A 26158-nucleotide genomic window follows, 5' to 3' on the forward strand; every position below is an offset into this window, starting at 1 on the left:
GATTGAAACAGAAAGTAAAGTTGTTCTTTTGTACAGAATCCATTTTGAGACGACAGAGCAGAAGACGCTATATGGAGATTACTGACAAATAAAGTGAGTATTTCTCAGTATTTCTGAACAGTAATACATTCTAAAGGACAGAGTAAGATATAGTACTAGTAGTAGTTAGTAGAACTGTTATATGAGCTTAGTTGCTGACAGACAGCAGTTTTCAAAGTGGAAACTAATCAGTAGGTCTACATGTTATCAGTAAAACGTCTGGTAAAGATGGCGGAGGAGCTTTTACATTATATGGTTTAATGTTTATCTCAGGGTTTCTCATCCTTTTGTTCTTACCAGCACTTACACACCTGATTCAACTAATCATAAAATATTTTAAAACAGTTTAATATTTGAGGCATACAAATGAACATTCTCAAATGAAAACCTTTTGGGTTTGAAGGCCTGTTTACAATTATTAAAGGCCTACTAGAATTCATATTTGATGAAAAAAACACAGCTAAACCTGGTTTCTAGTAAATTATATGTTTATCTAAAATAATGTAAAAGAGATGTCTTGAAGAAGGACTATAATATAAAAACTGAAGCATGATTCAGTACAATGTCATGAGTTACTGCTGTCACATGCAACTGACTGTTAGCCCCACCCGCTGGATACTGTTGTTATATAACTATTGTTATATAAATGGGTGGTGACGTGTTTGACTATGATTGGTGTTAAAACAATTCTAATTAAATTATTAAATGAAATCATACTCTACCTTAACCACAATGTATTTAAAAATGCATTTTGTTTGTTATGAAAAAGAATGCTCTTAAACATTTTCATTTAAAGTATAACTTTTAATGTATATAAACAAAGTGCATATAAATCTAACCATTCAAAATAAATACAACCTGAACAACATAATAGAATATTGCATCATATCAAAGAAAAATAAATAACAATTTGCCAAACTGCAGCATCCCACAATTTGAAATAAATGTAAAACATAAGGATGCTATTACACATGTGCATTTAAAGTATAACTTTTTAATGTATATAAACAAAGTGCATATAAATCTAACCATTGAAAATGAATACAACCTGAACAACATAATAATAGAATATTTAACCATATCAAAGAAAAATAAATAACAATGTGCAAAACTGCAGCATCCCAAAACATTAAACTGGTCCCTCTTTTCTCTCTCTTCTTTATTACCATGTTATAACCAGCAGCACACAGCAATGCTGACCAGATTTTGCTTTTATGAGAGATTTGCATTCAGAAATGCAAGCTGCCTCACTTTCGAGGGGCTGATGCGGTTTCTTCTCTCAGTAATTATTTGTCCTGTTTTCGAGAAGACCCTCTCAGAGGGAACGGATGAGGCCACTATGCAGAGTCTCCCTGTCATGACTTTAGTAAGCCGTGGGTAGACAGAGGCCTTGTTCTTCCACCAGCTCAGAGGATCTGCAGATCTTTGGAGGAGGGGCTCCACCAAATAGGATCGGACCTCCATTATGGCATCTGCTGAGGGATTCCTTCGTGCTGCATACCCAGTTGCTCTCTCGTCAAACAGCATCCAAACAGCAGACGTTTGTGACACTACTGCTGGTGCTTCTGCTCCATCTGATCCCTCTTCTTCCTGATGCCCTGGTGCCTGAGCCAGCTGACTGCTGGGGCTGTCCCTCCATCTGATCCCTCTTCTTCCTGTTGCCCTGGTGCCTGAGCCAGCTGACTGCTGGGGCTGTCCCTCCCTCCCTGCCTCTTCTTCCTGATGCCCTGGTGCCTGAGCCAGCTGACTGCTGGGGCTGTCCCTCCCTCCCTCCCTCTTCTTCCTGATGCCCTGGTGCCTGAGCCAGCTGACTGCTGGGGCTGTCCCTCCATCTGATCCCTCTTCTTCCTGATGCCCTGGTGCCTGAGCCAGCTGACTGCTGGGGCTGTCCCTCCCTGCTGCGGAGGTTATTCTTTGAAGAGCCTCATCAATCGCTATGGCATCACTGAAGGCTAACTTCTTAAACCTGGGGTCAAGTGCAGCGTTTCTGATAGCACGTGATTATATTCCATTCTGTGGAACTTTCTGTCCATTGATGAACATATGGTGTCCATCAACTCGGTCACATTAAATTTGCTTCTCTCTGGCGTCTGGCTGTGATTCGCTGCAGACCCTTACACAGGAGTATCATTGTTGAGGTGGTCACATAGCTGAAAAGAGAGAACAGTAACTTATTAGTTCAGCTTCATGTTTAGTCTACTGATACTACATTCTCATCTACTGCTCATATACATATATAATACTGGATTAAATAATGATGCAGTAATAACTGCTTACTGTACCTCACTCCACTGATCTCCACAGTGACCTGCTCCAGGACTGCACACCTCCTCCACCACCTCCCATTCCTCTTGGGTTAGAGCATCAACAGGTGCATTGACAATGCCCAGGGTAGAGATGATGGCATCCTTTGACTCAAGAAACCGCTTCAACATATAAAATGTTGAATTCCACCTTGTAGTGCAGTCTTGTTTAGGCCTCAGCTCATGCATCCCCATCTGGCGTTGTGTAGACTTTAGTTTTTCAGCACCTACTGTGCTCCTGTGGAAGTATTCCACAGCTGCTTTCACTTTGTCCACAGTAGGCTTCATCACCTTCAGAGCATCTCTTACAATAAGGTTGATTGTATGGGCAAGACATGGATGATGGGTCAATTTATTAAACATTTTCATGGCTTTGGTTATGTTAGCTGCATTGTCGCTAACACAACAGACCACTTTTCCATCTACTTGTCCTTCTCTGGCCACTCTCAACAGTTCCTCTGCCAAGTTCTCTGGGTGTGTCTGTCGCTGAACTCAAAGCAGTCCAGAAGACAGCTAGACATCGAAAAAATCTTCAATGAAGTGACATGTACCCGACATGTAAGAAGTGGTTACCCTTGATGTCCAGCAGTCAGTGGTAAGGCAAACTGCAGTAGCTTTTTAGACTCTTTTCCACACTGAAGCCTGTGTGCTCTCGTACATTTGTGGAAAAGTGATTTTGAAAGGGTTTTCCTGCTTGGAATTGTGTACATTGGATTTACATTATTGCTATAATTTCTAAAACCTACACAATCTAAAATGGCTGGAAATCGGTGGCAATCATTTTAGCCAATGCAATATCAATGTGGCCTTGTTTTGCTAAAGACATAGACTTTGGAATAAACTGGTCCATAGAAGACTGCGTTGCTGTGGGTCATGGAGTAGGTCTACTGGACAGAGTGGATACATCTCCACCACTATCACTAGCAGGTCTACTGGACTGAGTGGATACATCTCCACCACTATCACTAGCAGGTCTACTGGACTGAGTGGATACATCTCCACCACTATCACTAGCAGGTCTACTGGACTGAGTGGATACATCTCCACCACTATCACTAGCAGGTCTACTGGACTGAGTGGATACATCTCCACCACTATCACTAGCAGGTCTACTGGACTGAGTGGATACATCTCCACCACTATCACTAGCAGGTCTACTGGACTGAGTGGATACATCTCCACCACTATCACTAGCAGGTCTACTGGACTGAGTGGATACATCTCCACCACTATCACTAGCAGGCCTACTGGACTGAGTGGATACATCTCCACCACTATCACTAGCAGGCCTACTGGACTGAGTGGATACATCTCCACCACTATCACTAGCAGGCCAACTGGACTGAGTGGATACATCTCCACCACTATCACTAGCAGGTCTACTGGACTGACTGGACACATCTCCACCACTATCACTAGCAGGTCTACTGGACTGACTGGACACATCTCCACCACTATCACGAGCAGGTCTACTGGACTGACTGGACACATCTCCACCACTATCACTAGCAGGTCTACTGGACTGAGTGGATACATCTCCACCACTATCACTAGCAGGTCTACTGGACTGAGTGGATACATCTCCACCACAATCACTAGCAGGTCTACTGGACTGAGTGGATACATCCCCACCACTATCACTAGCAGGTCTACTGGACTGAGTGGATACATCCCCACCACTATCACTAGCAGGTCTACTGGACTGAGTGGATACATCTCCACCACTATCACTAGCAGGTCTACTGGACTGAGTGGATACATCTCCACCACTATCACTAGCAGGTCTACTGGACTGAGTGGATACATCTCCACCACTATCACTAGCAGGTCTACTGGACTGAGTGGATACATATCCACCACTATCACAAGCAGGCCTACTGGACTGAGTGGATACATCTCCATGTGTGGAGGTACTGGCTCCACCACTATCACTAGCAGGTCTACTGGACTGAGTGTATACATCTCCACCACTATCACTAGCAGGCCTACTGGACTGAGTGGATACATCTCCACGTGTGGAGGTACTGGCTCCACCACTATCACTAGCAGGTCTACTGGACTGAGTGGATACATCTCCACCACTATCACTAGCAGGCCTACTGGACTGAGTGGATACATGTCCATGTGTGGAAGTACTGGCTCCACCACTATCACTAGCAGGTCTACTGGAATGACTGGACACATCTCCACCACTATCACTAGCAGGTCTACTGGACTGAGTGGATACATCTCCATGTGTGGAGGTACTGGCTCCACCACTATCACTAGCAGGTCTACTGGACTGACTGGACACATCTCCACCACTATCATTAACAGGTCTACTGGACTGAGTGGATACATCTCCATGTGTGGAGGTACTGGCTCCACCACTATCACTAGCAGGTCTACTGGACTGAGTGGATACATCTCCACCACTATCACTAGCAGGTCTACTGGACTGAGTGGATACATCCCCACCACTATCACTAGCAGGTCTACTGGACTGAGTGGTTACATCCCCACCACTATCACTAGCAGGTCTACTGGACTGAGTGGATACATCTCCACCACTATCACTAGCAGGTCTACTGGACTGAGTGGATACATCTCCACCACTATCACTAGCAGGCCTACTGGACTGAGTGGATACATCTCCACCACTATCACTAGCAGGTCTACTGGACTGAGTGGATACATCTCCACCACTATCACTAGCAGGTCTACTGGACTGAGTGGATACATCTCCACCACTATCACTAGCAGGCCTACTGGACTGAGTGGATACATCTCCATGTGTGGAGGTACTGGCTCCACCACTATCACTAGCAGGTCTACTGGACTGAGTGGATACATCTCCACCACTATCACTAGCAGGCCTACTGGACTGAGTGGATACATCTCCACGTGTGGAGGTACTGGCTCCACCACTATCACTAGCAGGTCTACTGGACTGAGTGGATACATCTCCACCACTATCACTAGCAGGCCTACTGGACTGAGTGGATACATGTCCATGTGTGGAGGTACTGGCTCCACCACTATCACTAGCAGGTCTACTGGACTGACTGGACACATCTCCACCACTATCACTAGCAGGTCTACTGGACTGAGTGGATACATCTCCATGTGTGGAGGTACTGTCTCCACCACTATCACTAGCAGGTCTACTGGACTGACTGGACACATCTCCACCACTATCATTAACAGGTCTACTGGACTGAGTGGATACATCTCCATGTGTGGAGGTACTGGCTCCACCACTATCACTAGCAGGTCTACTGGACTGAGTGGATACATCTCCACCACTATCACTAGCAGGTCTACTGGACTGAGTGGATACATCTCCACCACTATCACTAGCAGGTCTACTGGACTGAGTGGATACATCCCCACCACTATCACTAGCAGGTCTACTGGACTGAGTGGTTACATCCCCACCACTATCACTAGCAGGTCTACTGGACTGAGTGGATACATCTCCACCACTATCACTAGCAGGTCTACTGGACTGAGTGGATACATCTCCACCACTATCACTAGCAGGTCTACTGGACTGAGTGGATACATCTCCACCACTATCACTAGCAGGTCTACTGGACTGAGTGGATACATCTCCACCACTATCACTAGCAGGTCTACTGGACTGAGTGGATACATCTCCACCACTATCACTAGCAGGCCTACTGGACTGAGTGGATACATCTCCATGTGTGGAGGTACTGGCTCCACCACTATCACTAGCAGGTCTACTGGACTGAGTGGATACATCTCCACCACTATCATTAACAGGCCTACTGGACTGAATGGATACATCTCCACGTGTGGAGGTGCTGGCTCCACCACTATCACTAGCAGGTCTACTGGACTGAGTGGATACATCTCCACCACTATCACTAGCAGGCCTACTGGACTGAATGGATACATCTCCACGTGTGGAGGTGCTGGCTCCACCACTATCACTAGCATGTCTACTTGACTGAGTGGATACATCTCCACGTGTGGAGGTGCTGGCTCCACCACTATCACTAGCAGGCCTACTGGACTGAGTGGGTACTGGCTCCACCACTATCACTAGCAGGTCTACTGGACTGACTGGACACATCTCCACCACTATCACTAGCAGGTCTACTGGACTGAGTGGATACATCCCCACCACTATCACTAGCAGGTCTACTGGACTGAGTGGTTACATCCCCACCACTATCACTAGCAGGTCTACTGGACTGAGTGGATACATCTCCACCACTATCACTAGCAGGTCTACTGGACTGAGTGGATACATCTCCACCACTATCACTAGCAGGTCTACTGGACTGAGTGGATACATCTCCACCACTATCACTAGCAGGTCTACTGGACTGAGTGGATACATCTCCACCACTATCACTAGCAGGTCTACTGGACTGACTGGACACATCTCCACCACTATCACTAGCAGGTCTACTGGACTGAGTGGATACATCTCCACCACTATCACTAGCAGGTCTACTGGACTGAGTGGATACATCTCCACCACTATCACTAGCAGGTCTACTGGACTGAGTGGATACATCCCCACCACTATCACTAGCAGGTCTACTGGACTGAGTGGATACATCTCCACCACTAACACTAGCAGGTCTACTGGACTGAGTGGATACATCTCCACCACTATCACTAGCAGGTCTACTGGACTGAGTGGATACATCTCCACCACTATCACTAGCAGGTCTACTGGACTGAGTGGATACATCTCCACCACTATCACTAGCAGGTCTACTGGACTGAGTGGATACATATCCACCACTATCACTAGCAGGCCTACTGGACTGAGTGGATACATCTCCATGTGTGGAGGTACTGGCTCCACCACTATCACTAGCAGGTCTACTGGACTGAGTGGATACATCTCCACCACTATCACTAGCAGGCCTACTGGACTGAGTGGATACATCTCCACGTGTGGAGGTGCTGGCTCCACCACTATCACTAGCAGGTCTACTGGACTGAGTGGATACATCTCCACCACTATCACTAGCAGGCCTACTGGACTGAGTGGATACATGTCCATGTGTGGAGGTACTGGCTCCACCACTATCACTAGCAGGTCTACTGGACTGACTGGACACATCTCCACCACTATCACTAGCAGGTCTACTGGACTGAGTGGATACATCTCCATGTGTGGAGGTACTGGCTCCACCACTATCACTAGCAGGTCTACTGGACTGACTGGACACATCTCCACCACTATCATTAACAGGTCTACTGGACTGAGTGGATACATCTCCATGTGTGGAGGTACTGGCTCCACCACTATCACTAGCAGGTCTACTGGACTGAGTGGATACATCTCCACCACTATCACTAGCAGGTCTACTGGACTGAGTGGATACATCCCCACCACTATCACTAGCAGGTCTACTGGACTGAGTGGTTACATCCCCACCACTATCACTAGCAGGTCTACTGGACTGAGTGGATACATCTCCACCACTATCACTAGCAGGTCTACTGGACTGAGTGGATACATCTCCACCACTATCACTAGCAGGTCTACTGGACTGAGTGGATACATCTCCACCACTATCACTAGCAGGTCTACTGGACTGAGTGGATACATCTACACCACTATCACTAGCAGGTCTACTGGACTGAGTGGATACATCTCCACCACTATCACTAGCAGGCCTACTGGACTGAGTGGATACATCTCCATGTGTGGAGGTACTGGCTCCACCACTATCACTAGCAGGTCTACTGGACTGAGTGGATACATCTCCACCACTATCACTAGCAGGCCTACTGGACTGAGTGGATACATCTCCACGTGTGGAGGTACTGGCTCCACCACTATCACTAGCAGGTCTACTGGACTGAGTGGATACATCTCCACCACTATCACTAGCAGGCCTACTGGACTGAGTGGATACATCTCCATGTGTGGAGGTACTGGCTCCACCACTATCACTAGCAGGTCTACTGGACTGACTGGACACATCTCCACCACTATCATTAACAGGTCTACTGGACTGAGTGGATACATCTCCATGTGTGGAGGTACTGGCTCCACCACTATCACTAGCAGGTCTACTGGACTGAGTGGATACATCTCCACCACTATCACTAGCAGGTCTACTGGACTGAGTGGATACATCCCCACCACTATCACTAGCAGGTCTACTGGACTGAGTGGTTACATCCCCACCACTATCACTAGCAGGTCTACTGGACTGAGTGGATACATCTCCACCACTATCACTAGCAGGTCTACTGGACTGAGTGGATACATCTCCACCACTATCACTAGCAGGCCTACTGGACTGAGTGGATACATCTCCACCACTATCACTAGCAGGTCTACTGGACTGAGTGGATACATCTCCACCACTATCACTAGCAGGTCTACTGGACTGAGTGGATACATCTCCACCACTATCACTAGCAGGCCTACTGGACTGAGTGGATACATCTCCATGTGTGGAGGTACTGGCTCCACCACTATCACTAGCAGGTCTACTGGACTGAGTGGATACATCTCCACCACTATCACTAGCAGGCCTACTGGACTGAGTGGATACATCTCCACGTGTGGAGGTACTGGCTCCACCACTATCACTAGCAGGTCTACTGGACTGAGTGGATACATCTCCACCACTATCACTAGCAGGCCTACTGGACTGAGTGGATACATGTCCATGTGTGGAGGTACTGGCTCCACCACTATCACTAGCAGGTCTACTGGACTGACTGGACACATCTCCACCACTATCACTAGCAGGTCTACTGGACTGAGTGGATACATCTCCATGTGTGGAGGTACTGTCTCCACCACTATCACTAGCAGGTCTACTGGACTGACTGGACACATCTCCACCACTATCATTAACAGGTCTACTGGACTGAGTGGATACATCTCCATGTGTGGAGGTACTGGCTCCACCACTATCACTAGCAGGTCTACTGGACTGAGTGGATACATCTCCACCACTATCACTAGCAGGTCTACTGGACTGAGTGGATACATCTCCACCACTATCACTAGCAGGTCTACTGGACTGAGTGGATACATCCCCACCACTATCACTAGCAGGTCTACTGGACTGAGTGGTTACATCCCCACCACTATCACTAGCAGGTCTACTGGACTGAGTGGATACATCTCCACCACTATCACTAGCAGGTCTACTGGACTGAGTGGATACATCTCCACCACTATCACTAGCAGGTCTACTGGACTGAGTGGATACATCTCCACCACTATCACTAGCAGGTCTACTGGACTGAGTGGATACATCTCCACCACTATCACTAGCAGGTCTACTGGACTGAGTGGATACATCTCCACCACTATCACTAGCAGGCCTACTGGACTGAGTGGATACATCTCCATGTGTGGAGGTACTGGCTCCACCACTATCACTAGCAGGTCTACTGGACTGAGTGGATACATCTCCACCACTATCACTAGCAGGCCTACTGGACTGAATGGATACATCTCCACGTGTGGAGGTGCTGGCTCCACCACTATCACTAGCATGTCTACTTGACTGAGTGGATACATCTCCACGTGTGGAGGTGCTGGCTCCACCACTATCACTAGCAGGCCTACTGGACTGAGTGGGTACTGGCTCCACCACTATCACTAGCAGGTCTACTGGACTGACTGGACACATCTCCACCACTATCACTAGCAGGTCTACTGGACTGAGTGGATACATCCCCACCACTATCACTAGCAGGTCTACTGGACTGAGTGGTTACATCCCCACCACTATCACTAGCAGGTCTACTGGACTGAGTGGATACATCTCCACCACTATCACTAGCAGGTCTACTGGACTGAGTGGATACATCTCCACCACTATCACTAGCAGGTCTACTGGACTGAGTGGATACATCTCCACCACTATCACTAGCAGGTCTACTGGACTGAGTGGATACATCTCCACCACTATCACTAGCAGGTCTACTGGACTGACTGGACACATCTCCACCACTATCACTAGCAGGTCTACTGGACTGAGTGGATACATCTCCACCACTATCACTAGCAGGTCTACTGGACTGAGTGGATACATCTCCACCACTATCACTAGCAGGTCTACTGGACTGAGTGGATACATCCCCACCACTATCACTAGCAGGTCTACTGGACTGAGTGGATACATCTCCACCACTAACACTAGCAGGTCTACTGGACTGAGTGGATACATCTCCACCACTATCACTAGCAGGTCTACTGGACTGAGTGGATACATCTCCACCACTATCACTAGCAGGTCTACTGGACTGAGTGGATACATCTCCACCACTATCACTAGCAGGTCTACTGGACTGAGTGGATACATATCCACCACTATCACTAGCAGGCCTACTGGACTGAGTGGATACATCTCCATGTGTGGAGGTACTGGCTCCACCACTATCACTAGCAGGTCTACTGGACTGAGTGGATACATCTCCACCACTATCACTAGCAGGCCTACTGGACTGAGTGGATACATCTCCACGTGTGGAGGTGCTGGCTCCACCACTATCACTAGCAGGTCTACTGGACTGAGTGGATACATCTCCACCACTATCACTAGCAGGCCTACTGGACTGAGTGGATACATGTCCATGTGTGGAGGTACTGGCTCCACCACTATCACTAGCAGGTCTACTGGACTGACTGGACACATCTCCACCACTATCACTAGCAGGTCTACTGGACTGAGTGGATACATCTCCATGTGTGGAGGTACTGGCTCCACCACTATCACTAGCAGGTCTACTGGACTGACTGGACACATCTCCACCACTATCATTAACAGGTCTACTGGACTGAGTGGATACATCTCCATGTGTGGAGGTACTGGCTCCACCACTATCACTAGCAGGTCTACTGGACTGAGTGGATACATCTCCACCACTATCACTAGCAGGTCTACTGGACTGAGTGGATACATCCCCACCACTATCACTAGCAGGTCTACTGGACTGAGTGGTTACATCCCCACCACTATCACTAGCAGGTCTACTGGACTGAGTGGATACATCTCCACCACTATCACTAGCAGGTCTACTGGACTGAGTGGATACATCTCCACCACTATCACTAGCAGGTCTACTGGACTGAGTGGATACATCTCCACCACTATCACTAGCAGGTCTACTGGACTGAGTGGATACATCTACACCACTATCACTAGCAGGTCTACTGGACTGAGTGGATACATCTCCACCACTATCACTAGCAGGCCTACTGGACTGAGTGGATACATCTCCATGTGTGGAGGTACTGGCTCCACCACTATCACTAGCAGGTCTACTGGACTGAGTGGATACATCTCCACCACTATCACTAGCAGGCCTACTGGACTGAGTGGATACATCTCCACGTGTGGAGGTACTGGCTCCACCACTATCACTAGCAGGTCTACTGGACTGAGTGGATACATCTCCACCACTATCACTAGCAGGCCTACTGGACTGAGTGGATACATGTCCATGTGTGGAGGTACTGGCTCCACCACTATCACTAGCAGGTCTACTGGACTGACTGGACACATCTCCACCACTATCACTAGCAGGTCTACTGGACTGAGTGGATACATCTCCATGTGTGGAGGTACTGGCTCCACCACTATCACTAGCAGGTCTACTGGACTGAGTGGATACATCTCCACCACTATCACTAGCAGGTCTACTGGACTGAGTGGATACATCCCCACCACTATCACTAGCAGGTCTACTGGACTGAGTGGTTACATCCCCACCACTATCACTAGCAGGTCTACTGGACTGAGTGGATACATCTCCACCACTATCACTAGCAGGTCTACTGGACTGAGTGGATACATCTCCACCACTATCACTAGCAGGTCTACTGGACTGAGTGGATACATCTCCACCACTATCACTAGCAGGTCTACTGGACTGAGTGGATACATCTACACCACTATCACTAGCAGGTCTACTGGACTGAGTGGATACATCTCCACCACTATCACTAGCAGGCCTACTGGACTGAGTGGATACATCTCCATGTGTGGAGGTACTGGCTCCACCACTATCACTAGCAGGTCTACTGGACTGAGTGGATACATCTCCACCACTATCACTAGCAGGCCTACTGGACTGAGTGGATACATCTCCACGTGTGGAGGTACTGGCTCCACCACTATCACTAGCAGGTCTACTGGACTGAGTGGATACATCTCCACCACTATCACTAGCAGGCCTACTGGACTGAGTGGATACATGTCCATGTGTGGAGGTACTGGCTCCACCACTATCACTAGCAGGTCTACTGGACTGACTGGACACATCTCCACCACTATCACTAGCAGGTCTACTGGACTGAGTGGATACATCTCCATGTGTGGAGGTACTGGCTCCACCACTATCACTAGCAGGTCTACTGGACTGAGTGGATACATCTCCACCACTATCACTAGCAGGTCTACTGGACTGAGTGGATACATCCCCACCACTATCACTAGCAGGTCTACTGGACTGAGTGGTTACATCCCCACCACTATCACTAGCAGGTCTACTGGACTGAGTGGATACATCTCCACCACTATCACTAGCAGGTCTACTGGACTGAGTGGATACATCTACACCACTATCACTAGCAGGTCTACTGGACTGAGTGGATACATCTCCACCACTATCACTAGCAGGCCTACTGGACTGAGTGGATACATCTCCATGTGTGGAGGTACTGGCTCCACCACTATCACTAGCAGGTCTACTGGACTGAGTGGATACATCTCCACCACTATCACTAGCAGGCCTACTGGACTGAGTGGATACATCTCCACGTGTGGAGGTACTGGCTCCACCACTATCACTAGCAGGTCTACTGGACTGAGTGGATACATCTCCACCACTATCACTAGCAGGCCTACTGGACTGAGTGGATACATGTCCATGTGTGGAGGTACTGGCTCCACCACTATCACTAGCAGGTCTACTGGACTGACTGGACACATCTCCACCACTATCACTAGCAGGTCTACTGGACTGAGTGGATACATCTCCATGTGTGGAGGTACTGGCTCCACCACTATCACTAGCAGGTCTACTGGACTGAGTGGATACATCTCCACCACTATCACTAGCAGGTCTACTGGACTGAGTGGATACATCCCCACCACTATCACTAGCAGGTCTACTGGACTGAGTGGTTACATCCCCACCACTATCACTAGCAGGTCTACTGGACTGAGTGGATACATCTCCACCACTATCACTAGCAGGTCTACTGGACTGAGTGGATACATCTCCACCACTATCACTAGCAGGTCTACTGGACTGAGTGGATACATCTCCACCACTATCACTAGCAGGTCTACTGGACTGAGTGGATACATCTACACCACTATCACTAGCAGGTCTACTGGACTGAGTGGATACATCTCCACCACTATCACTAGCAGGCCTACTGGACTGAGTGGATACATCTCCATGTGTGGAGGTACTGGCTCCACCACTATCACTAGCAGGTCTACTGGACTGAGTGGATACATCTCCACCACTATCACTAGCAGGCCTACTGGACTGAGTGGATACATCTCCACGTGTGGAGGTACTGGCTCCACCACTATCACTAGCAGGTCTACTGGACTGAGTGGATACATCTCCACCACTATCACTAGCAGGCCTACTGGACTGAGTGGATACATGTCCATGTGTGGAGGTACTGGCTCCACCACTATCACTAGCAGGTCTACTGGACTGACTGGACACATCTCCACCACTATCACTAGCAGGTCTACTGGACTGAGTGGATACATCTCCATGTGTGGAGGTACTGGCTCCACCACTATCACTAGCAGGTCTACTGGACTGAGTGGATACATCTCCACCACTATCACTAGCAGGTCTACTGGACTGAGTGGATACATCCCCACCACTATCACTAGCAGGTCTACTGGACTGAGTGGTTACATCCCCACCACTATCACTAGCAGGTCTACTGGACTGAGTGGATACATCTCCACCACTATCACTAGCAGGTCTACTGGACTGAGTGGATACATCTCCACCACTATCACTAGCAGGTCTACTGGACTGAGTGGATACATCTCCACCACTATCACTAGCAGGCCTACTGGACTGAGTGGATACATCTCCATGTGTGGAGGTACTGGCTCCACCACTATCACTAGCAGGTCTACTGGACTGAGTGGATACATCTCCACCACTATCACTAGCAGGCCTACTGGACTGAGTGGATACATCTCCACGTGTGGAGGTGCTGGCTCCACCACTATCACTAGCATGTCTACTTGACTGAGTGGATACATCTCCACGTGTGGAGGTGCTGGCTCCACCACTATCACTAGCAGGCCTACTGGACTGAGTGGGTACTGGCTCCACCACTATCACTAGCAGGTCTACTGGACTGACTGGACACATCTCCACCACTATCACTAGCAGGTCTACTGGACTGAGTGGATACATCCCCACCACTATCACTAGCAGGTCTACTGGACTGAGTGGTTACATCCCCACCACTATCACTAGCAGGTCTACTGGACTGAGTGGATACATCTCCACCACTATCACTAGCAGGCCTACTGGACTGAGTGGATACATGTCCATGTGTGGAGGTACTGGCTCCACCACTATCACTAGCAGGTCTACTGGACTGACTGGACACATCTCCACCACTATCACTAGCAGGTCTACTGGACTGAGTGGATACATCTCCATGTGTGGAGGTACTGGCTCCACCACTATCACTAGCAGGTCTACTGGACTGAGTGGATACATCTCCACCACTATCATTAACAGGTCTACTGGACTGAGTGGATACATCTCCACCACTATCACTAGCAGGTCTACTGGACTGAGTGGATACATCTCCACCACTATCACTAGCAGGTCTACTGGACTGAGTGGATACATCCCCACCACTATCACTAGCAGGTCTACTGGACTGAGTGGTTACATCCCCACCACTATCACTAGCAGGTCTACTGGACTGAGTGGATACATCTCCACCACTATCACTAGCAGGTCTACTGGACTGAGTGGATACATCTCCACCACTATCACTAGCAGGTCTACTGGACTGAGTGGATACATCTCCACCACTATCACTAGCAGGCCTACTGGACTGAGTGGATACATCTCCATGTGTGGAGGTACTGGCTCCACCACTATCACTAGCAGGTCTACTGGACTGAGTGGATACATCTCCACCACTATCACTAGCAGGCCTACTGGACTGAGTGGATACATCTCCACGTGTGGAGGTGCTGGCTCCACCACTATCACTAGAATGTCTACTTGACTGAGTGGATACATCTCCACGTGTGGAGGTGCTGTCTCCACCACTATCACTAGCAGGCCTACTGGACTGAGTGGGTACTGGCTCCACCACTATCACTAGCAGGTCTACTGGACTGACTGGACACATCTCCACCACTATCACTAGCAGGTCTACTGGACTGAGTGGATACATCCCCACCACTATCACTAGCAGGTCTACTGGACTGAGTGGTTACATCCCCACCACTATCACTAGCAGGTCTACTGGACTGAGTGGATACATCTCCACCACTATCACTAGCAGGTCTACTGGACTGAGTGGATACATCTCCACCACTATCACTAGCAGGTCTACTGGACTGAGTGGATACATCTCCACCACTATCACTAGCAGGTCTACTGGACTGAGTGGATACATCTCCACCACTATCACTAGCAGGTCTACTGGACTGAGTGGATACATCTCCACCACTATCACTAGCAGGCCTACTGGACTGAGTGGATACATCTCCATGTGTGGAGGTACTGGCTCCACCACTATCACTAGCAGGTCTACTGGACTGAGTGGATACATCTCCACCACTATCACTAGCAGGTCTACTGGACTGAGTGGATACATCTCCACCACTATCACTAGCAGGTCTACTGGACTGAGTGGATACATCCCCACCACTATCACTAGCAGGTCTACTGGACTGAGTGGTTACATCCCCACCACTATCACTAGCAGGTCTACTGGACTGAGTGGATACATCTCCACCACTATCACTAGCAGGTCTACTGGACTGAGTGGATACATCTCCACCACTATCACTAGCAGGTCTACTGGACTGAGTGGATACATCTCCACCACTATCACTAGCAGGCCTACTGGACTGAGTGGATACATCTCCATGTGTGGAGGTACTGGCTCCACCACTATCACTAGCAGGTCTACTGGACTGAGTGGATACATCTCCACCACTATCACTAGCAGGCCTACTGGACTGAGTGGATACATCTCCACGTGTGGAGGTGCTGGCTCCACCACTATCACTAGCATGTCTACTTGACTGAGTGGATACATCTCAACGTGTGGAGGTGCTGTCTCCACCACTATCACTAGCAGGCCTACTGGACTGAGTGGGTACTGGCTCCACCACTATCACTAGCAGGTCTACTGGACTGACTGGACACATCTCCACCACTATCACTAGCAGGTCTACTGGACTGAGTGGATACATCCCCACCACTATCACTAGCAGGTCTACTGGACTGAGTGGTTACATCCCCACCACTATCACTAGCAGGTCTACTGGACTGAGTGGATACATCTCCACCACTATCACTAGCAGGTCTACTGGACTGAGTGGATACATCTCCACCACTATCACTAGCAGGTCTACTGGACTGAGTGGATACATCTCCACCACTATCACTAGCAGGTCTACTGGACTGAGTGGATACATCTCCACCACTATCACTAGCAGGTCTACTGGACTGAGTGGATACATCTCCACCACTATCACTAGCAGGCCTACTGGACTGAGTGGATACATCTCCATGTGTGGAGGTACTGGCTCCACCACTATCACTAGCAGGTCTACTGGACTGAGTGGATACATCTCCACCACTATCACTAGCAGGCCTACTGGACTGAGTGGATACATCTCCACGTGTGGAGGTACTGGCTCCACCACTATCACTAGCAGGTCTACTGGACTGAGTGGATACATCTCCACCACTATCACTAGCAGGCCTACTGGACTGAGTGGATACATGTCCATGTGTGGAGGTACTGGCTCCACCACTATCACTAGCAGGTCTACTGGACTGACTGGACACATCTCCACCACTATCACTAGCAGGTCTACTGGACTGAGTGGATACATCTCCATGTGTGGAGGTACTGGCTACACCACTATCACTAGCAGGTCTACTGGACTGACTGGACACATCTCCACCACTATCATTAACAGGTCTACTGGACTGAGTGGATACATCTCCATGTGTGGAGGTACTGGCTCCACCACTATCACTAGCAGGTCTACTGGACTGAGTGGATACATCTCCACCACTATCACTAGCAGGTCTACTGGACTGAGTGGATACATCTCCATGTGTGGAGGTACTGGCTCCACCACTATCACTAGCAGGTCTACCTGACTGAGTGGATACATCTCCACCACTATCACTAGCAGGCCTACTGGACTGAGTGGATACATCTCCACGTGTGGAGGTGCTGGCTCCACCACTATCACTAGCATGTCTACTTGACTGAGTGGATACATCTCCACGTGTGGAGGTGCTGGCTCCACCACTATCACTAGCAGGCCTACTGGACTGAGTGGGTACTGGCTCCACCACTATCACTAGCAGGTCTACTGGACTGACTGGACACATCTCCACCACTATCACTAGCAGGTCTACTGGACTGAGTGGATACATCCCCACCACTATCACTAGCAGGTCTACTGGACTGAGTGGTTACATCCCCACCACTATCACTAGCAGGTCTACTGGACTGAGTGGATACATCTCCACCACTATCACTAGCAGGTCTACTGGACTGAGTGGATACATCTCCACCACTATCACTAGCAGGTCTACTGGACTGAGTGGATACATCTCCACCACTATCACTAGCAGGTCTACTGGACTGAGTGGATACATCTCCACCACTATCACTACCAGGTCTACTGGACTGAGTGGATACATCTCCACCACTATCACTAGCAGGCCTACTGGACTGAGTGGATACATCTCCATGTGTGGAGGTACTGGCTCCACCACTATCACTAGCAGGTCTACTGGACTGAGTGGATACATCTCCACCACTATCACTAGCAGGCCTACTGGACTGAGTGGATACATCTCCACGTGTGGAGGTACTGGCTCCACCACTATCACTAGCAGGTCTACTGGACTGAGTGGATACATCTCCACCACTATCACTAGCAGGCCTACTGGACTGAGTGGATACATGTCCATGTGTGGAGGTACTGGCTCCACCACTATCACTAGCAGGTCTACTGGACTGACTGGACACATCTCCACCACTATCACTAGCAGGTCTACTGGACTGAGTGGATACATCTCCATGTGTGGAGGTACTGGCTCCACCACTATCACTAGCAGGTCTACTGGACTGACTGGACACATCTCCACCACTATCATTAACAGGTCTACTGGACTGAGTGGATACATCTCCATGTGTGGAGGTACTGGCTCCACCACTATCACTAGCAGGTCTACTGGACTGAGTGGATACATCTCCACCACTATCACTAGCAGGTCTACTGGACTGAGTGGATACATCCCCACCACTATCACTAGCAGGTCTACTGGACTGAGTGGTTACATCCCCACCACTATCACTAGCAGGTCTACTGGACTGAGTGGATACATCTCCACCACTATCACTAGCAGGTCTACTGGACTGAGTGGATACATCTCCACCACTATCACTAGCAGGTCTACTGGACTGAGTGGATACATCTCCACCACTATCACTAGCAGGTCTACTGGACTGAGTGGATACATCTCCACCACTATCACTAGCAGGTCTACTGGACTGAGTGGATACATCTCCACCACTATCACTAGCAGGCCTACTGGACTGAGTGGATACATCTCCATGTGTGGAGGTACTGGATCCACCACTATCACTAGCAGGTCTACTGGACTGAGTGGATACATCTCCACCACTATCACTAGCAGGCCTACTGGACTGAGTGGATACATCTCCATGTGTGGAGGTACTGGCTCCACCACTATCACTAGCAGGTCTACTGGACTGAGTGGATACATCTCCACCACTATCACTAGCAGGCCTACTGGACTGAGTGGATACATCTCCACGTGTGGAGGTACTGGCTCCACCACTATCAGTAGCAGGTCTACTGGACTGAGTGGATACATCTCCACCACTATCACTAGCAGGCCTACTGGACTGAGTGGATACATGTCCATGTGTGGAGGCACTGGCTCCACCACTATCACTAGCAGGTCTACTGGACTGACTGGACACATCTCCACCACTATCACTAGCAGGTCTACTGGACTGAGTGGATACATCTCCATGTGTGGAGGTACTGGCTCCACCACTATCACTAGCAGGTCTACTGGACTGACTGGACACATCTCCACCACTATCATTAACAGGTCTACTGGACTGAGTGGATACATCTCCATGTGTGGCGGTACTGGCTCCACCACTATCACTAGCAGGTCTACTGGACTGAGTGGATACATCTCCACCACTATCACTAGCAGGCCTACTGGACTGAGTGGATACATCTCCACGTGTGGAGGTACTGGCTCCACCACTATCACTAGCAGGTCTACTGGACTGAGTGGATACATCTCCACCACTATCACTAGCAGGCCTACTGGACTGAGTGGATACATGTCCATGTGTGGAGGTACTGGCTCCACCACTATCACTAGCAGGTCTACTGGACTGACTGGACACATCTCCACCACTATCACTAGCAGGTCTACTGGACTGAGTGGATACATCTCCATGTGTGGAGGTACTGGCTCCACCACTATCACTAGCAGGTCTACTGGACTGACTGGACACATCTCCACCAATTTCATTAACAGGTCTACTGGACTGAGTGGATACATCTCCATGTGTGGAGGTACTGGCTCCACCACTATCACTAGCAGGTCTACTGGACTGAGTGGATACATCTCCACCACTATCACTAGCAGGCCTACTGGACTGAGTGGATACATCTCCACGTGTGGAGGTACTGGCTCCACCACTATCACTAGCAGGTCTACTTGACTGAGTGGATACATCTCCACCACTATCACTAGCAGGCCTACTGGACTGAGTGGATACATGTCCATTTGTGGAGGTACTGGCTCCACCACTATCACTAGCAGGTCTACTGGACTGACTGGACACATCTCCACCACTATCACTAGCAGGTCTACTGGACTGAGTGGATACATCTCCATGTGTGGAGGTACTGGCTCCACCACTATCACTAGCAGGTCTACTGGACTGACTGGACACATCTCCACCACTATCATTAACATGTCTACTGGACTGAGTGGATACATCTCCATGTGTGGAGGTACTGGCTCCACCACTATCACTAGCAGGTCTACTGGACTGAGTGGATACATCTCCACCACTATCACTAGCAGGTCTACTGGACTGAGTGGATACATCCCCACCACTATCACTAGCAGGTCTACTGGACTGAGTGGTTACATCCCCACCACTATCACTAGCAGGTCTACTGGACTGAGTGGATACATCTCCACCACTATCACTAGCAGGTCTACTGGACTGAGTGGATACATCTCCACCACTATCACTAGCAGGTCTACTGGACTGAGTGGATACATCTCCACCACTATCACTAGCAGGCCTACTGGACTAAGTGGATACATCTCCATGTGTGGAGGTACTGGCTCCACCACTATCACTAGCAGGTCTACTGGACTGAGTGGATACATCTCCACCACTATCACTAGCAGGCCTACTGGACTGAGTGGATACATCTCCACGTGTGGAGGTGCTGGCTCCACCACTATCACTAGCATGTCTACTTGACTGAGTGGATACATCTCCACGTGTGGAGGTGCTGGCTCCACCACTATCACTAGCAGGCCTACTGGACTGAGTGGGTACTGGCTCCACCACTATCACTAGCAGGTCTACTGGACTGAGTGGATACATCTCCACCACTATCACTAGCAGGTCTACTGGACTGAGTGGATACATCTCCACGTGTGGAGGTGCTGGCTCCACCACTATCACTAGCAGGTCTACTGGACTGAGTGGATACATCTCCACCACTATCACTAGCAGGTCTACTGGACTGAGTGGATACATCTCCACGTGTGGAGGTGCTGGCTCCACCACTATCACTAGCATGTCTACTGGACTGAGTGGATACATATCCACCACTATCACTAGCAGGTCTACTGGACTGAGTGGATACATCTCCACCACTATCACTAGCAGGTCTACTGGACTGGTGGATACATCTCCACCACTATCACTAGCAGGCCTACTGGACTGAGTGGATACATCTCCACCACTATCACTAGCAGGTCTACTGGACTGAGTGGATACATCTCCACCACTATCACTAGCAGGTCTACTGGACTGAGTGGATACATCTCCACCACTATCACTAGCAGGTCTACTGGACTGAGTGGATACATCTCCACGTGTGGAGGTTCTGGCTCCACCACTATCACTAGCAGGTCTACTGGACTGAATGGATAATCTAAAACTAGCAGGTCTACTGGACTGAGTGGATACATCTCCACGTGTGGAGGTGCTGACTCCACCACTATCACTAGCAGGTCTACTGGACTGAGTGGAACATCTCCACGTGTGGAGGTGCTGACTCCACCACTATCACTAGCAGGCCCGCTGACCTGATCCTAGATCATAATGAATCAGATTACATGGATAGGAGGACCTGATCCTAGATCATAATGAATCAGGTTACATGGAGAGGGGGACCTGATCCTAGATCATAATGAATCAGATTACATGGAGAGGGTTGGACCTGATCCTAGATCATAATGAATCAGATTACATGGAGAGGAGGGACCTGATCCTATATCATAATGAATCAGATTACATGGAGAGGGGGGGACCTGATCCTAGATCATAATGAATCAGATTACATGGAGAGGGGGGGCCTGATCCTAGATCATAATGAATCAGATTATATGGAGAGGAGGACCTGATCCTATATCATAATGAATCAGATTACATGGAGAGGAGGACCTGATCCTAGATTATAATGAATCAGATTACATGGAGAGGGGGACCTGATCCTAGATCATAATGAATCAGATTACATGGAGAGGAGGGGACCTGATCCTAGATCATAATGAATCAGATTACATGGAGAGAGGAGGACCTGATCCTAGATCATAATGAATCAGATTACATGGAGAGGAGGGACCTGATCCTAGATCACAATGAATCAGATTACATGGAGAGGGGGGGACCTGATCCTAGATCATAATGAATCAGATTACATGGAGAGGGGGGGCCTGATCCTAGATCATAATGAATCAGATTACATGGAGAGGGGGGACCTGATCCTAGATCATAATGAATCAGATTACATGGAGAGGGGGGACCTGATCCTAGATCATAATGAATCAGATTACATGGAGAGGGGGGGACCTGATCCTAGATCATAATGAATCAGATTACATGGAGAGGGGGGACCTGATCCTAGATCATAATGAATCAGATTACATGGAGAGGGGGGACCTGATCCTAGATCATAATGAATCAGATTACATGGAGAGGGGGGACCTGATCCTAGATCATAATGAATCAGATTACATGGAGAGGGGTGACATGATCCTAGATCATAATGAATCAGATTACATGGAGAGGGGGGACCTGATCCTAGATCATAATGAATCAGATTACATGGAGAGGGGGGACATGATCCTAGATCATAATGAATCAGATTACATGGAGAGGGGGGACCTGATCCTAGATCATAATGAATCAGATTACATGGAGAGGGGGACCTGATCCTAGATCATAATGAATCAGATTACATGGAGAGGGGGACCTGATCCTAGATCATAATGAATCAGATTACATGGAGAGGAGGACCTGATCCTAGATCATAATGAATCAGATTACATGGAGAGGAGGACCTGATCCTAGATCATAATGAATCAGATTACATGGAGAGGAGGACCTGATCCTAGATCATAATGAATCAGATTACATGGAGAGGAGGGACCTGATCCTAGATCATAATGAATCAGATTACATGGAGAGGGGGGGACCTGATCCTAGATCATAATGAATCAGGTTACATGGAGAGGAAGACCTGATCCTAGATCACAATGAATCAGATTACATGGAGAGGAGGACCTGATCCTAGATCATAATGAATCAGATTACATGGAGAGGAGGACCTGATCCTAGATCATAATGAATCAGATTACATGGAGAGGGGGACCTGATCCTAGATCAGCAATCTAACTCTGGGACACTGCCTGTATGAAACCGAACACATAGTTGTAAAGTGTAGTTACAGCAGGTGTTTACTGCCATCTAGTGGATGATACCAATAAAACACTTTATTTTCAGGGTGGGGAGACGGCTGAGTGAAACAGAAAGTAAAGTTGTTCTTTTGTTCAGGATCCATTTTGAGACGACAGAGCAGAAGACGCTATATGGAGATTACTGACAAATAAGTAAGTATTTCTGAACAATAATTCATTCTAAAGGACAGAGTAAGATAATGAATATCTGTAATGAGATGTTACTAGTTAGTAGAACTGCTACTTGAGCTGAGTTGCTGACAGACAGCAGTTTTCAAAGTGGAAACTAATCAGTAGGTCTACATGTTATCAGTAAAACGTCTGGTAAAGATGGCGGAGGAGCTTTTACATTATATGGTTTAATGTTTATCTCAGGGTTTCTCATCCTGTTGTTCTGACCAGCACTTACACACCTGATTCAACTAATCATCAAATATTTTAAGACAGTTTAATATTTGAGGCCAACAAATGAAGATTCTCAAATTAAAACCTTTGGGGTTTGTAGGCCTGTTTAAAATGATTATAGGCCTACATGAATTCACAGTTGAGGGTAAAAACACAACTAAACCGGGTTTCCAGTCAATTATATGTTTATCTAAAATATCGTAAGCGAGATGTCTTGAAGAAGGACTTAATAAAAGAGGACTGACGTCATGTGGTTCTGTTTCCCTCAGTGAGGAGCAGCCAAAAACTGAAGCAAGATTCAGTACAACGTCATGAGTCACTGCTGTTGAATGCATCTGACTGTTGGTAAGCTCTGGTTACTGGGAACAGTGACTGGCGCCACCCGCTGCTTACTGTTGTTATATAAACGGGTAACGTCACAGCTGTTGAATGCATCTGACTGTTAGTAAGCTCTGGTTACTGTTAGCGCCACCCGCTGCTTACTGTTGTTATATAAACGAGTAACGTCACAGCTGTTGAAACTGAAAATAAAAAATGATCTGTACAGAACCATTTTGAGATGACAGAGCAGCTCATAGTTTCATCTCTAAACTGCAACCCAGTTTCCAAGTAAAGTGAGTATTTCAGGTTAATAATGTAGAATAAAGTAGAGGGAACATTTGGAATCCACTAAACTAGTGTTGGAGTGCTGCTGAGTCATTCCTACCATGTGGTGTCTTTTCTGTCCCCAGGAAATATCAGTTCTTATTAACTGACAGAGTGTCACGACACGGATCAGTATACAGTTACAATACAGTTAAACACTCTGTGCTGCTAGTTACAACAGCGGTTTAAATGGTACAATGATTCTCTACAATGTACTTGTTTTGTCACATAAACTGAAATTAGGCAAACTATTCAAATGTTACAACCAGGAAATGGCAGAATGATTTTTGATCAGTGCGCCTTAAACTGTAGCTATGTGGTCTTTACTTGAGTGTGTTTCAGCAGGGTGAGGTCAGAGAGATGCTTCCAAGTCACTATTTTTCTGAACTCATAGAATCCTTTACACAATCTGATGGTATTGTGTAAAGAGTTACCATTAAAATGACCATAAGGTTTATATAGTACCCCCCCCCACCCTTTCTAGATCTGACTGCTAATAGCTACTTTACTGAGGAAGAATGTACTTCCTAACCAGCTTCACCTGGAATGGGCCTAGTCCCTACAATGAAAAACAGCCCCAAAACCATTATTAAATAGGGAGACTTGAATGATCATATTTGATACTGTATGGTAATATAAAACACTTATTGTGCCAGGTAGCCTAGTGGTTAGAGCGTTGTAACTGTAAGGTTGCAAGTTCAAATCCCTGAGCTGACAAGGTACAAATCTGTCATTCTGCCCCTGGTGACTACCTCAAAAAGCTGGTTGAGAGAATGCCAAGAGTGTGCAAAGCTGTCATCAAGGTGGCTACTTTGAAGAAACTCAAATATAAAATATATTTTGATTTGTTTAACACCTTTTGGTTACTACATGATTCCACATGTGTTATTTCATAGTTTTGATGTCTTCACTGTTATTCTACAATGTAGAAAATAGTAAAAATAAAGAAAATCCCTGGAATGAGTAGGTGTGTCTAAACTTTTGTCTAGTACTGTACATATGGACATACTATAAAGTATGTGCATCAATAGACTCTTAAGGATTCAAGTGGAACTGAGATGAGGAAGTGAATCTGTAGGCCTATGTGATTATGTTACAATTAAGTTACACTTGTTAAATCCCTGTGGGACGCTTTCCACACCTTGTAGTGTCCATTTCTTAATGAGTTGAGGCTGTTCAGGACAAAAAAGATGGGGGACACTCAATATTAGGAGGGTGTTCCTAATGTTACTTTATGTAATGGCACAGATTTGAATGCTTTATGTAATGTATTTTATCTATTGAAATATAGTTTTGATATATTTTAAAATGTGGTTTCATGGTGATTTATAATTTTTTCCAGAATCTCCAACCACCTCAGAGATCAGTCTCTCCAGTACCCAGTCATCTGTCCATGAAGAGCGACTTCTCTATGGATCGTCCAATACATTTTAGTGATGGATCAGGGACCTTTGACCCCAGGTAAGTTACTGGTCAGAATTGATGATATTTCTATT

The 26158-nt window shown here is 47.7% G+C and overlaps 1 long non-coding RNA gene across 2 annotated transcripts; it reads left to right on the forward strand.

Moving 5' to 3' along the window:
* On the forward strand, positions 1 to 26158 carry LOC123732829 (uncharacterized). Of its 2 annotated transcripts, none has more exons than XR_006763430.1 (3): positions 1 to 93; positions 23710 to 23765; positions 26005 to 26158. It is a non-coding gene; the product is annotated as an uncharacterized lncRNA (long non-coding RNA). The 2 variants fall into 2 exon arrangements; XR_006763431.1 differs by lacking the exon at positions 1 to 93 and adding an exon at positions 2878 to 2937.

This window comes from Salmo salar, unplaced genomic scaffold, assembly GCF_905237065.1.
Source record: "Salmo salar unplaced genomic scaffold, Ssal_v3.1, whole genome shotgun sequence".
NCBI classification, from domain to species: domain Eukaryota; kingdom Metazoa; phylum Chordata; class Actinopteri; order Salmoniformes; family Salmonidae; genus Salmo; species Salmo salar.